This window comes from Paramisgurnus dabryanus, chromosome 16 (genome assembly GCF_030506205.2).
Source record: "Paramisgurnus dabryanus chromosome 16, PD_genome_1.1, whole genome shotgun sequence".
Lineage (NCBI taxonomy): Eukaryota > Metazoa > Chordata > Actinopteri > Cypriniformes > Cobitidae > Paramisgurnus > Paramisgurnus dabryanus.
In genome coordinates, this window is record NC_133352.1 from 37,728,441 (window position 1) to 37,744,372 (window position 15,932).

The following is a 15,932-nucleotide window of genomic DNA, read 5'->3' on the forward strand; positions in this document are numbered from 1 at the left end:
TCTCACGTGCTGCAATCCGCGTTTGTTCTCGCGTGTCCTCGCGTGCTTTAGTGTATTACAGTAAATACAGTAGTAGTTTCGGCCATTAACGTGTTGTTGATTGTTTTCGGGCGTGGCCAACGCCAGGAGAGTATTTAAACAGCAGTAAACAGTTCAGTCTTCAGGTGAAGCAGTTATCAACAGGAGTCCACAGAAACGTGTAAGTGTATTTGATTTTAGACTTGTGAAGTTTTAGCGCAGTGTCGTTGCTAAGAAACGCTCTCTTGTTTACCTTTGTCTCACGTGCTGCAATCCGCGTTTGTTCTCGCGTGTCCTCGCGTGCTTTAGTGTATTACAGTAAATACAGTAGTAGTTTCGGCCATTAACGTGTTGTTGATTGTTTTCGGGCGTGGCCAACGCCAGGAGAGTATTTAAACAGCAGTAAACAGTTCAGTCTTCAGGTGAAGCAGTTATCAACAGGAGTCCACAGAAACGTGTAAGTGTATTTGATTTTAGACTTGTGAAGTTTTAGCGCAGTGTCGTTGCTAAGAAACGCTCTCTTGTTTACCTTTGTCTCACGTGCTGCAATCCGCGTTTGTTCTCGCGTGTCCTCGCGTGCTTTAGTGTATTACAGTAAATACAGTAGTAGTTTCGGCCATTAACGTGTTGTTGATTGTTTTCGGGCGTGGCCAACGCCAGGAGAGTATTTAAACAGCAGTAAACAGTTCAGTCTTCAGGTGAAGCAGTTATCAACAGGAGTCCACAGAAACGTGTAAGTGTATTTGATTTTAGACTTGTGAAGTTTTAGCGCAGTGTCGTTGCTAAGAAACGCTCTCTTGTTTACCTTTGTCTCACGTGCTGCAATCCGCGTTTGTTCTCGCGTGTCCTCGCGTGCTTTAGTGTATTACAGTAAATACAGTAGTAGTTTCGGCCATTAACGTGTTGTTGATTGTTTTCGGGCGTGGCCAACGCCAGGAGAGTATTTAAACAGCAGTAAACAGTTCAGTCTTCAGGTGAAGCAGTTATCAACAGGAGTCCACAGAAACGTGTAAGTGTATTTGATTTTAGACTTGTGAAGTTTTAGCGCAGTGTCGTTGCTAAGAAACGCTCTCTTGTTTACCTTTGTCTCACGTGCTGCAATCCGCGTTTGTTCTCGCGTGTCCTCGCGTGCTTTAGTGTATTACAGTAAATACAGTAGTAGTTTCGGCCATTAACGTGTTGTTGATTGTTTTCGGGCGTGGCCAACGCCAGGAGAGTATTTAAACAGCAGTAAACAGTTCAGTCTTCAGGTGAAGCAGTTATCAACAGGAGTCCACAGAAACGTGTAAGTGTATTTGATTTTAGACTTGTGAAGTTTTAGCGCAGTGTCGTTGCTAAGAAACGCTCTCTTGTTTACCTTTGTCTCACGTGCTGCAATCCGCGTTTGTTCTCGCGTGTCCTCGCGTGCTTTAGTGTATTACAGTAAATACAGTAGTAGTTTCGGCCATTAACGTGTTGTTGATTGTTTTCGGGCGTGGCCAACGCCAGGAGAGTATTTAAACAGCAGTAAACAGTTCAGTCTTCAGGTGAAGCAGTTATCAACAGGAGTCCACAGAAACGTGTAAGTGTATTTGATTTTAGACTTGTGAAGTTTTAGCGCAGTGTCGTTGCTAAGAAACGCTCTCTTGTTTACCTTTGTCTCACGTGCTGCAATCCGCGTTTGTTCTCGCGTGTCCTCGCGTGCTTTAGTGTATTACAGTAAATACAGTAGTAGTTTCGGCCATTAACGTGTTGTTGATTGTTTTCGGGCGTGGCCAACGCCAGGAGAGTATTTAAACAGCAGTAAACAGTTCAGTCTTCAGGTGAAGCAGTTATCAACAGGAGTCCACAGAAACGTGTAAGTGTATTTGATTTTAGACTTGTGAAGTTTTAGCGCAGTGTCGTTGCTAAGAAACGCTCTCTTGTTTACCTTTGTCTCACGTGCTGCAATCCGCGTTTGTTCTCGCGTGTCCTCGCGTGCTTTAGTGTATTACAGTAAATACAGTAGTAGTTTCGGCCATTAACGTGTTGTTGATTGTTTTCGGGCGTGGCCAACGCCAGGAGAGTATTTAAACAGCAGTAAACAGTTCAGTCTTCAGGTGAAGCAGTTATCAACAGGAGTCCACAGAAACGTGTAAGTGTATTTGATTTTAGACTTGTGAAGTTTTAGCGCAGTGTCGTTGCTAAGAAACGCTCTCTTGTTTACCTTTGTCTCACGTGCTGCAATCCGCGTTTGTTCTCGCGTGTCCTCGCGTGCTTTAGTGTATTACAGTAAATACAGTAGTAGTTTCGGCCATTAACGTGTTGTTGATTGTTTTCGGGCGTGGCCAACGCCAGGAGAGTATTTAAACAGCAGTAAACAGTTCAGTCTTCAGGTGAAGCAGTTATCAACAGGAGTCCACAGAAACGTGTAAGTGTATTTGATTTTAGACTTGTGAAGTTTTAGCGCAGTGTCGTTGCTAAGAAACGCTCTCTTGTTTACCTTTGTCTCACGTGCTGCAATCCGCGTTTGTTCTCGCGTGTCCTCGCGTGCTTTAGTGTATTACAGTAAATACAGTAGTAGTTTCGGCCATTAACGTGTTGTTGATTGTTTTCGGGCGTGGCCAACGCCAGGAGAGTATTTAAACAGCAGTAAACAGTTCAGTCTTCAGGTGAAGCAGTTATCAACAGGAGTCCACAGAAACGTGTAAGTGTATTTGATTTTAGACTTGTGAAGTTTTAGCGCAGTGTCGTTGCTAAGAAACGCTCTCTTGTTTACCTTTGTCTCACGTGCTGCAATCCGCGTTTGTTCTCGCGTGTCCTCGCGTGCTTTAGTGTATTACAGTAAATACAGTAGTAGTTTCGGCCATTAACGTGTTGTTGATTGTTTTCGGGCGTGGCCTGCTGAGTTTCAGCCCACATTTGAAGCACTTATTAAAGCAGGCAGTCCACCGCGGCAGCGGTCGCGTGCAGCCCTCGTCGTGTGAAGACCGAAGAGTGTAAAGACCATCGACTCTACCTGCGCGACTCCACCGAGCAGGGACACCGACTGGGCACTTGAGTATTGCACTTTTTGTACTAACTTTTTATATTTTTCTATTTATCTATATAGCACTCTTTTTCCTCTCTTTTACATTTCCTATTCTTATAATTTTACTATGTGCTTTCAAATCTCTACTGTCATTACAACTCGTAAATCTGTTGTATCACGTCGCCGTGGGAGAAATATTAATAACCTCCGCACTCTCCCACCTTCCACTATTGCCTCACTCTCTCTTCCCATTGGCTTATGGAACTGCCAATCTGCTGTCAACAAAGCAGATTTCATTACTGCCATTGCCTCACATTCTGGCCTTTCTGTTTTAGCACTTACTGAGACATGGATTAAACCAGAGGACACGGCCACTCCGGCTGCCCTCTCCAACAACTACACTTTCTCACACAGTCCTCGCACAACAGGAAGGGGTGGAGGAACTGGTCTGCTCATCCCAAAGGACTGGAAATTCCAACAGCAAACCCCCTCATGTGACAGCAACTCTTTCGAATCGCATATTGTTACTATCATCCACCCTACTAAAATGCATTTTTTAGTTATCTATCGCCCCCCAGGTCAACTTGGACACTTCTTGGAGGAGTTAGATGTACTTCTGTCTTCATTCCCTGAGGATGGTACTCCTTTAGTAGTACTTGGTGACTTCAATATCCACCTGGAGAAACCACAGGCAGCTGACTTCAACACCCTGACTGCGTCGTTTGACCTCAAGCGAGTCCCTACTTCACCAACACACAGGTCTGGTAATCTTTTAGATCTTATCTACACACGCTGTTGTTCCACCTACCACACCCAGGTCACCCCACTTCACACATCTGATCACTTCCTAATTACTCTCGACCTCGACCTGACTCCCCCTGTCGCTACATACGATCCCCCATTGGTCACGTTCAGGCGCAACCTGCGCACGCTCTCTCCCTCCCGCTTATCCTCTGCGATTGTTTCCACGCTGCCCGCTCCCAGCCAACTCTCTCTGTTAGATACTGACAATGCCACAGACACACTTTGTTCCACTCTTACATCCTGCTTAGACACATTATGCCCTCTGACATCTGGACCGGCCCGGGTCACACCTTCTGCTCCTTGGCTAACTGAGGTTCTCCGTGAGCATCGCTCCACACTCAGGGCTACAGAGAGGAAGTTGCGCAGATCGAATGATCCTTCTGATCTCTGCCTCTATCAGTCTCTTCTTGCCTCCTTCTCCAAGGATGTCTCCTCTGCAAAGACCCTATACTACCATTCAAAGATTAACAACTCGCCTGACTCTCACACTCTCTTCAAGACCTTCTCTACCCTTCTTTGTCCCCCTGCCCCTCCACCTTCGTCCGACCTAACGGCTGATGATTTTGCTTCCTTCTTTGTGAAGAAAACGAAAACTATTAGCAGTCAGTTCTCCGAGCCGCCGCTTCTTGCGCATTCTCAAATCCCTGAGACATGCTCCCTTCCCTCCTTCTCTCTCCTATCCGAAGCAGATGTTTCCAAGGTCTTGGCTTCTAATCATCCGACTACCTGCCCGCTAGATCCCATACCCACCCATCTCCTCCAGGCCATCTCTCCGTCTGTTATCCCTGCTCTCACTCACATTATCAATTCATCCCTTTCCACTGGCACCTTCCCTGTAGCATTTAAAGAGGCCCGGATAACACCGTTGTTGAAGAAACCCACTCTCAATCCTGCTATGCTAGAGAACTACAGACCCGTTTCTCTTCTTCCCTTCATTTCCAAGACTCTTGAACGCATTGTGTTCAACCAGCTCTCCACTTTCTTCACACAAAATAACCTCCTGGATAGCAATCAGTCTGGATTCAAAAGTGGTCACTCCACTGAGACTGCGCTGCTATCAGTCATTGAGGCACTAAGGCAGGCAAGGGCAGCCTCCAAATCATCTGTGCTGATCTTACTGGATCTATCTGCAGCTTTTGACACTGTCAATCACCGCATCCTCCTGTCGACTCTCATGTCTATGGGTGTCACTGACACAGCGCTTTTATGGTTCAAGTCGTACCTCTCAGATAGGTCATTTCGGGTATCCTGGAGAGGTGACGTCTCCGAACCCCAACGTCTAGATACCGGGGTCCCTCAAGGCTCTGTGCTTGGACCGCTGCTCTTTTCGATATACATGACATCCCTGGGCTCTGTCATTCGGAAACATGGCTTTTCCTACCACTGCTATGCAGACGACACACAACTCCACTTGTCGTTCCACCCTGATGATCCTACGGTTTCTGCCCGCATCTCGGCATGCCTGAGGGACATCTCACTCTGGATGAAGGATCACCATCTCCAGCTTAACCTTGCGAAGACAGAACTGCTTGTCATATCATCCGAACCAAAGATTCAGCACAACTTTTCCATTCAGCTAGGTTCCTCGACCATCACGCCTTCCAAGACGGCCAAAAACCTGGGAGTGGTCATTGATGATCGGCTTAGCTTCACGGAGCATGTTGCCAGCACCGCTCGCTCTTGTAGATTCATCCTCTACAATATTAGGAAAATTAGACCTTTCCTAGATGAGCATGCTACGCAGGTCCTGGTCCAAGCTCTTGTGCTGTCCAGGCTGGACTACTGCAATGCGCTACTGGCAGGACTTCCAGCCTGCACGACCAAACCCTTACAGATGATTCAGAACGCAGCGGCAAGAGTGGTCTTCAATGAGCCAAAGAGGGCGCACGTCACTCCTCTCTTTGTCAAGTTACACTGGCTTCCTATAGCAGCCCGCATCAAATTTAAGGCTCTGCTCCTGGCCTTTAAAACCACCACTGGGTTAGCACCCCCTTACCTTCGATTGCTTATAGAGCCTTATGTACCCTCTCGATCACTGCGCTCTGCCACCGAGCGACGACTTGTGGTACCATCTCAAAAAGGGAAGAAAACACTAACGCGTACCTTCTCAGGAACTGTCCCACAACTGTGGAATGATCTGCCGGTCGTGACACGATCAGCTGACACTGTAGCTGTCTTTAAGACTCGGCTAAAAACCCATCTCTTCCACCATTACCTAACTTCCTAATTACAGATTTACTATCTTTATTTAGTTACCCTTCTCTTTATCTTTATCTCTTTCTCTATCTACCTTCCCTCTTTATCTAAAAAAAAAAAAAAAAAAAAAAAAAAAAAAAAAAAAAAAAAAACACTACTAACATACCCTTGGCTATGTATATTGTGTTGGACTTGATGAGACTATTTCCAGTGCACTTATGTATTGCTGTTCTTATGTTGCCATAATTGCTTCTATTGTTTACCTCACTTGTAAGTCGCTTTGGACAAAAGCGTCTGCTAAATGACTAAATGTAAATGTAAATGTAAACAGCTTGCAAAACAAATGTGTTTAGGGCGACAGGTTCAAAACCTGGATGAGCAGTTATGCATGCTGCCCCACCAACCTGCTCACATCTGTGCATCACCTACATGTTAGGAATTAAAAGTAATAATAAAATAAAAGGTGTAATAAATATATATATACATACATATATATATGTGTGTGTGTGTCACAGGAGTGACGATCTTTTAGGCGGAACCAAAAATTGGGAAAGTTTGGTTCCGCCCGGATGTTTCCGCCCGTACCGGTAAGAGAAAACACCGGACATCCGGTAGCGTCGCGAACGCTGTAATCAGCCGAATTACATACAGCTGAGAGTCATTAAGAGGAGCGCCGGGTGATTGGACGATGGCAACACTCAGGAGAGTATTTTAGAGCAGTTTAAACCACAGTTGGGGTGCTTATTATTCCTGTTGGTGGTGTGTATCGTAGCGTTGAGTTGGGCTCACCGGGTACGCTATTTTGGACTGCTGTATTTGCTCTCTCTCTCGTTTGGATTTTAGACTTACATTGATGAAGATACCGAAGACCTTATAGGTAGAAGAATTAAACGAATACTGACCTTGGATGAAAGAAACGAAGGAAGGAAAGACGCACCATTGTGAGTATACGATTGTGGAAAAGTGGTGTTGGTGGCTGAAAACCACCTTGTCTATGCATCTGGAGTCCTAGCAGTGTGAGATCAGTCTTGGGGAGCGTGGGACGAAGAAAGTACAGCAGCTGTGAGTAACGGAGTCTCCTTATGGATGTGTTGTGCATGTATTTGACCTGTATATCTCTTTGAGTGTTTTCGAAAGATAGTGGGTGGCCCTACCCCTGAACCAGCGCGGTGGGTGAGCCAAAGGGTCTTTGTGCTGAAACCGCTCCAGTGACGAAAACAAACACTAGGCCAAGTTACCATCTCCATATTCTTCGTCCAGAGTGAGGTGAAGGAAGACGGGCGTCTATTGTGTGCACTGAGCGTGGTGGGTGAGTCTTGGATGTAGAAATTTTCACTTGAAGTGGTGCTGTGTAATGCTGTGTATTGCAGTGAGATTGCTGTTGTCTTGTCTGACGTACCCCCGCCTCCAGTCACTCGTTCTTGAGACGACGAAGAGGAAGAACAGTCCTAGAGTAAGACCTGTACATGAATATGCTGTGAGTGTGTTTCAGTCTTAAAATCACGGAGTGGCGTCTCGAAGTATTTTCCCAGCCAAACGCTCGGCGGACTTGAGTTTAGGAGTGGCGGTGAAGAACTGTGCTATTGACGGTGTGTGAGTATTACCTATAATATTGCTACCTTACCTGTGTCCTTTTATCATCACAGAGTTTGAGGCGAAGGAGATCCGCCGCCCCGAGGTCTCGACGAAAGGGCGCCCCGGTCCAGTTTTCGATTGACCAACGGGTCTCGAGGAAAGGGCAGCGCTCGACCCGGTGTGCCGGCGTGACGTTCTCGCCCTCTGTAGACCAACGAGCTCACCGAGAGGGTTTTGGCCCCCGGCGTCACATAGGAAACCACTGTCCAGTTGACGCATCGCGTAGCCAGTTATCGTAAGTCCGCCACCCTGTTAAAGTAATATATGACCTGTTAAAACTGCCAAATCAACAGGGAAGAGGAGTGTGTTGTGAGAGCTGTGCAGAGAGCCATACCTACCTCGAAGCGGTAGTCAGCAGACATCTGTGGAGAGAGAGAGAGCCAGCGTGAACGCTGAGATACCGAACTGTGAAGAGAGCCATACTTACCCAAAGCTGTAGTCAGCGCAGAGGTGAGAGAACCATTGGAAACCGATTCATTGTGCCTTTGTGTCCCAGCAGTCATATGTGGAGAGAGAGAGAGAGAGCCAGCATGAACGCTGAGATACCGAACTGTGAAGAGAGCCATACCTACCCAAAGCTGTAGTCAGCGCAGAGGTGAGAGAACCATTGGAAACCGATTCATTGTGCCTTTGTGTCCCAGCAGTCCTCTGTGGAGAGAGAGAGAGAGAGAGTCAGCGTGAACGCTGAGATACCGAACTGTGAAGAGAGCTATACCTACCCAGGGCTGTAGTCAGCGCAGAGGTGAGAGAACCATTGGAAACCGATTCATTGTGCCTTTGTGTCCCAGCAGTCCTCTGTGGAGAGAGAGAGAGAGAGTCAGCGTGACCGCTGAGATATCAAGCCGTTCAGGAAAGCCCAACGTACCAGAAGCTGTAGTCAGCGACGAGGTGAGAGAAACCATTGGAAACCGATTCACAGTGCCTTTGTGTCCCAGCAGTCATCTGTGGAGGAGTAGAGAGAACCCGTGTGAGTGTTAAAGGAACGGGCAAGGAAGGAAACCCATACTTACCAAAAGCCGCAGTCGGTGAAGAGGTGAGAGAACCCTTTGAGGTCGATCCACCGTGTCCTCGTGTCCCGGCTGTAGTCTGTGGAGAAAGAGAGAACAGGGAAGGAGAGTGAGTCGACAAGCAAGGAGCTGTGTGAGATAGGCGGTGAACCGCCTCGAGCTAGCTACAGGTACACGGATAAGAAAAAGTCTATACCAACACTGATTTGATTTATTCTGCCTCCAGGAAGGAAGAGGAGCGCGCCACGGGCAGAGGGAACCAGAGGCGGGAGCCCGTTCCCCGACGCAACCCCCACCCCCCTGTCACTCGCTTGCTCGTGGCCCCTTGGAGGACAGATCCGGGCATTAGTTTTTAATTCCCCTTTCCCCAATCCCCAGTATCTTTTAAATATTTAAATAAATAAAGAATATTTTTTATACTTACCTGTTCCTCGTTGTTGTTTGGTCATTGGGTTGGTTTTGGGGACCTCCTCGAGGTGGGAATTGAGAAGGGGCGTGGCTTAACCACTAGCAGCCAGCCCCTGGCTTGTGACAGATTTTGGCGTAGTCGGCAGGGCCCCACCTCGAGTTGAGTAACCAGACTAGCCCAATGACCGACAACGCGGGGCCCGCAGCCCAACCCCGTGCGGTGCCTGTCTTTATGGGCAGCCCTTGGGTCCAAAAGTATGGAGGAATAGAGTCGGGAATACGACTAACGGAATGGAAGGCCCAGTTGGAGTATTTAGCCGACCTGCAAAGCCTTAGTGTAGCCCAGCGGCTCCAGTTCGTGTTAAACTCCCTAGAGGGAGAAGCGCGGCGAGAAGTACAGGCCGCCCCTGAAGCTGTCCGAGCCAGTGCCCAAACTATATTTCAGTTCCTTACCGAGCAATATGGTGACCACACCCCCGTAGCTGTCCTCCGTTCCCAATTCTTCAATAGTAAACAAGGCCCCCGACAACCCATTAGAGCTTTTGCCCTGAGACTGCGAGAGCAGTTCACCCGGCTACAGGCCCGCCGCGATCATGGATTGGGAGATGGCGAGACTTTGCTGCGCGACCAATTCCTCCTGGGGATGAAAGAGGGCCCCGTGAGACAGAGTTTGAGGGTCCAGTTTCGCAGAGACCCCGACCTCACATTTGAAGATCTAAGGAAGGAGGCGTTGGCCTTGGAGGGCGACGAGGTCGAGGTGAGTGAGACCCCAGTATGTGCAGCGGTAAACGAAAGCGTGCCACCACCACCAGAGCGCACGGATTGGAAGCAGGCTCTAAAAGTAGAACTGTTGAAGGATGTCCGGGAGCAGATGTCAGAATTATCCAAAACTCTTCTGGGAGAGCTGCGCCAAGGTAGGGCGCGGGAGGAGCCAAGGCCGGAACCCCGAGAGCGAGTATACTCGGAGAGGAGCCGAGAGCCGCCGGGACGCCCAAACCGCTATAATCGACCCCGTTTTGAATGGGATGACCAGGGACGACCAATTTGCAATCGTTGTGGTGAGCCCGGGCATTACAGTCGTCAGTGTGGGCCTCGCAGGGCATCTGAAGGGGGTTTTTAGGACGACCGGCCACAGTGGGTCGTGTGGCCGGGACCCCTCGAGAAGACCCGGGAAGAAGGGACAGCTCTAGGCAGCAGATGATCGGGCATAGCCCGGTGGCAGAAGTAAAAGTGTGTGGCAAATGGATTCAGTGCCTGGTAGACACGGGCTCACAGGTAACGATGTTCGCAGAAAGCCTCTCCAAGGAGATATTCGGACAGGAAGGAACACAAGGAACGGAGGCCCCCTGGCTGACGTTGAAGGGCGCTAACGGCCTAGAAATCCCCTACATTGGCTATCGCCTGGCGGATCTTGAAGTGCATGGGGTAGTCGTCCCCCAAAAAGGTGTGATCATTGTTGAAGATAGGTGTTTGGGCGCCCACCGAGCCCTATTGGGCATGAATGTCCTCTCCGAATGCTGGGAGGAGATATTCCAGGCTAGGCCTGGTCCGAGGATTTCACCCACCGAGAGACCCAAGTGGGAGCGTGTAGTGGCCGACTGCCGTCGGGTCCAAATGAACCAGGTGCGTAGAAATCGGGAGGAAGTGGGAAGAGTAATGTGTCGTTTTGCTTTGTCTATTCCCCCTAGGAGTGAGGCCATCGTATGGGCAAGAGTGCCCCTTCGAGAAGCGAGCCCAGAGGAGTGGGTGTTGGTAGAGCCACATACAGACTGCCCACAAGTGGAGGTAGCACGGGGACTAGCGGCGGTCCACCGGGGGAGAATCCCGGTAAGGGTACGAAACGAGCACCCCTATGCAGTACAGCTACACCGGCATCAACGACTGGCCCGGCTGACGACGGTCACACCCCACCAGGTGAGGGAAGAGAGGGACGTCAGTTTTCGTCAGGTGTGCCCCACTGTGATCGAGGTGGCCCTGACCCAATTGGATGCCCCGGCGAGTAACCAGGAGAGAGGTGTGCCAAAACACCTAGCGGGTGAGTCACTGCGAGGGGACGACCTGGGACAGGTACAGACACAGAAACTGCAGGCACTCCTTCGGAAGTGGCAACATGTGTTTGCGAGGCACGATGAGGACTACGGGTGCACCAGGGTGGTGGAACACCACATCCCCACTGGGGATGCAGGGCCAAGTAGGGAGAGATATCGACCGATCCCACCTACCTTGTATGCGGAAGTACGTACACTCCTGCAGGGCATGTTGGGCCGGGGCATTGTCCGAGAGAGTAGCAGTCCCTGGGCGGCCCCCATCGTGCTCGTACAAAAGAAGACGGGAGCCTGGAGGTTCTGTGTGGACTATCGTAAGCTGAACCTAGTAACCAAGAAAGACGCCTTCCCCTTACCACGAATCGAAGACTCCCTTGCTAGCCTCACGCAGTCAGCCTGGTACTCCACCTTAGATCTGGCCAGTGGATATTGGCAGGTGCAAGTAGCCGAGGCCGACCGGGAGAAGACCGCCTTCACGACCCCGTTCGGACTATTTGAATGGGACCAGATGCCTTTCGGGCTCTGCAACGCTCCGGCCACCTTCCAACGCTTGATGCAACGTTGTCTTGGAGGTCAGTTGATGGAGTCAGTATTGGTATATCTGGATGATGTGATTGTGTATTCCCCAGATTTCGATTCCCACCTCCGGCACCTCGAGGAAGTCTTCCGAGCCATGGAAAGGTACGGGCTGAAGCTGCAGCCGGACAAATGCCACCTGCTGCGGCGAGAAGTGAAGTTCCTGGGCCATGTGGTCAGCGCAGCGGGGGTGGCCGTGGACCCCGAGAAAGTCTCGGCAGTGAAGGATTGGGACGCGCCTAAGACTGTGAGGCAAGTACGATCCTTTCTGGGGTTCGTGGGATATTATAGGCGATTTATTAAGGATTTCTCGAAGATTGCCAAGCCCCTTAACCAGTTGCTGGTCGGCACGGTACGAAGCCGGGGCCGTGGGTCGCCCTCTATTAACTGGGACAATGATTGTGAGATGGCTTTTCAGAGGCTGAAGCAGGAGTTGTTACAGGCCCCCATCTTGGCGTATGCTGATTTTTCTGAACCTTTTGTCTTAATTACAGACGCGAGCAACCTGGGATTGGGGGCAGTATTGGCCCAACGGCAAGAAGGAACAGAGCGGGTGATCGCTTATGCGAGCCGGAGTCTCCATCCGGCAGAGAGGAACGACGCAAATTACAGCTCCTTCAAGCTGGAACTGCTGGCCCTGAAGTGGGCCCTGAGCGAAAAGTTCAAGGACTACCTTTGGGGAGCTAAGGTAACAGTTATCACAGATAACAACCCTCTAGTCCATTTACAGACGGCGAAGCTGGGGGCCGTGGAACAGCGATGGGTGGCTCAGCTGGCCAACTTCGATTACAAGCTGCAGTATCGGCCTGGACGAGAGCATACGAACGCGGACGTCCTCTCAAGACTGCCCGAGGGAAAGAGCCCCAGACGCCAGGGATATCGAAGGGAGAATAGCCGTGAGGAGGGCTACATGATAGGGGCCGTGGAGGCGCCAGGAGGCCAGCAGGAAGCTGCACCAGGGAATTGGGGGTGGGACCCCCGCCGGTGGATAGAGAGGCAGGCCCAGGACCGGGACGTGTGTCAGGTGAAGACGTGGGTAGAGCAGGGCCGACGGCCCACGTCGGCGGAAAGGCTAGCCCAGACAGAGACTGGGAAGAAGTTACTGGGACAGTGGGAGAAGCTGGAGCTACAGGAGGGGGTGCTCTGTAGGAAGACCCGCGATCCGAAAGTGGGCGAGGAAGTGTGCCAGATCGTGGTGCCTGCCAGCCAGGTAAACGCATTGGTCTCAGCCTATCATGACCAGTTGGGACACCAAGGACAGGAGAGGACCGTATCCCTACTGCGTAGATTCTTCTACTGGCCGGGATTGGAGGCGTCTGTGCACCACTTAATTCAAGCTTGCCCCCGGTGCATGCTGTTTAAATCTAGACGAGAGGCCCGAGCACCGATGGTACCCATCCACGCGAAAGCCCCCCTCCACATAATGGCAATGGATTTCCTGACGCTGGGCCGCCCTCAGGACCGTTATCAAAATATTCTGGTAATCACTGACCTATTTACCAAATACGCCTGGGCAGTCCCGACGCTCGATCAGACAGCCAACACCACCGCCACCGCTCTATGGCGAAATGTGTTCCAGACATTTGGATGTCCCGAGTTTCTGCACTCCGACCAGGGGGCAAATTTTGAATCCAAGGTAATCCGTGAGTTATGCCAGTTGTATGGATGTACCAAAACCCACACCACGTCGTACCATCCCCAGGGGAACGGAAGCTGTGAGAGGTTCAATCAGACCCTATTGGGGACAGCAGAGCGATTGGGTGAGTGCTTTACCAAACCTTTTGCAAGCATATAACAACAGTGTTCATAGCACGACGGGGTATGCCCCTACTTACCTGATGTTCGGCAGGCACGTGCGGATGCCCACTGACCTGGTCCTGGGAGTAGCAGCAGACCGGGAAGAAGTGAGTGTGACGGAGTGGGTGGGGCGCCATCACCAGCGCTTACACTTTGCGTACGAACAAGTTTCTAGGAAGATACAGACGGCAGGAGAAAGGAACAAACGATTGTATGATCGGACTGCTCGAGATGCCCCCCTGTTACCAGGTGAGAGGGTCCTGGCGAGGGATAACCGGCGGCAAGGAAAGGGAAAGCTGAGCGACCGCTGGGAGGCTATCCCGTATGTGGTTTGCAAGCAGCAGAGACCGGGACAGCCGGTGTACACCATCCGGCCCGAGGTAAAACCTGGCCCCGAACGTGTAGTACATCGGAACATGCTTCGCCCCTGTCCGAATTACCCCGAGGCTGTGATAGAGGGGCCCACCGAGCCAGTGCCAGCGGCCCCCTGGATGGAAGGATGGGCTGTGGTACCAGGTCGACCCATGGCGGCGCTACCCCCGGCCGCCCAGATACAGCCAGAGATAGCACCCGAGCCAGCTGAACCCCCAGTGGCCCAGATACCGCCTGAGTTGGCACCTGAGCCGGTTGAACCTCCGGCGGCCCAGATGCAACCAGAGGTAGTACCCGAGCCAGTCGAATCCGAGTCACCCATGAGACGCTCCCAACGGGAGAGCCGAGGACGCCCCCCTGCTGTAATCAGCCGAATTACATACAGCTGAGAGTCATTAAGAGGAGCGCCGGGTGATTGGACGATGGCAACACTCAGGAGAGTATTTTAGAGCAGTTTAAACCACAGTTGGGGTGCTTATTATTCCTGTTGGTGGTGTGTATCGTAGCGTTGAGTTGGGCTCACCGGGTACGCTATTTTGGACTGCTGTATTTGCTCTCTCTCTCGTTTGGATTTTAGACTTACATTGATGAAGATACCGAAGACCTTATAGGTAGAAGAATTAAACGAATACTGACCTTGGATGAAAGAAACGAAGGAAGGAAAGACGCACCATTGTGAGTATACGATTGTGGAAAAGTGGTGTTGGTGGCTGAAAACCACCTTGTCTATGCATCTGGAGTCCTAGCAGTGTGAGATCAGTCTTGGGGAGCGTGGGACGAAGAAAGTACAGCAGCTGTGAGTAACGGAGTCTCCTTATGGATGTGTTGTGCATGTATTTGACCTGTATATCTCTTTGAGTGTTTTCGAAAGATAGTGGGTGGCCCTACCCCTGAACCAGCGCGGTGGGTGAGCCAAAGGGTCTTTGTGCTGAAACAGCTCCAGTGACGAAAACAAACACTAGGCCAAGTTACCATCTCCATATTCTTCGTCCAGAGTGAGGTGAAGGAAGACGGGCGTCTATTGTGTGCACTGAGCGTGGTGGGTGAGTCTTGGATGTAGAAATTTTCACTTGAAGTGGTGCTGTGTAATGCTGTGTATTGCAGTGAGATTGCTGTTGTCTTGTCTGACGTACCCCCGCCTCCAGTCACTCGTTCTTGAGACGACGAAGAGGAAGAACGGTCCTAGAGTAAGACCTGTACATGAATATGCTGTGAGTGTGTTTCAGTCTTAAAATCACGGAGTGGCGTCTCGAAGTATTTTCCCAGCCAAACGCTCGGCGGACTTGAGTTTAGGAGTGGCGGTGAAGAACTGTGCTATTGACGGTGTGTGAGTATTACCTATAATATTGCTACCTTACCTGTGTCCTTTTATCATCACAGAGTTTGAGGCGAAGGAGATCCGCCGCCCCGAGGTCTCGACGAAAGGGCGCCCCGGTCCAGTTTTCGATTGACCAACGGGTCTCGAGGAAAGGGCAGCGCTCGACCCGGTGTGCCGGCGTGACGTTCTCGCCCTCTGTAGACCAACGAGCTCGCCGAGAGGGTTTTGGCCCCCGGCGTCACATAGGAAACCACTGTCCAGTTGACGCATCGCGTAGCCAGTTATCGTAAGTCCGCCACCCTGTTAAAGTAATATATGACCTGTTAAAACTGCCAAATCAACAGGGAAGAGGAGTGTGTTGTGAGAGCTGTGCAGAGAGCCATACCTACCTCGAAGCGGTAGTCAGCAGACATCTGTGGAGAGAGAGAGAGCCAGCGTGAACGCTGAGATACCGAACTGTGAAGAGAGCCATACTTACCCAAAGCTGTAGTCAGCGCAGAGGTGAGAGAACCATTGGAAACCGATTCATTGTGCCTTTGTGTCCCAGCAGTCATCTGTGGAGAGAGAGAGAGAGAGAGCCAGCGTGAACGCTGAGATACCGAACTGTGAAGAGAGCCATACCTACCCAAAGCTGTAGTCAGCGCAGAGGTGAGAGAACCATTGGAAACCGATTCATTGTGCCTTTGTGTCCCAGCAGTCCTCTGTGGAGAGAGAGAGAGAGAGAGTCAGCGTGAACGCTGAGATACCGAACTGTGAAGAGAGCTATA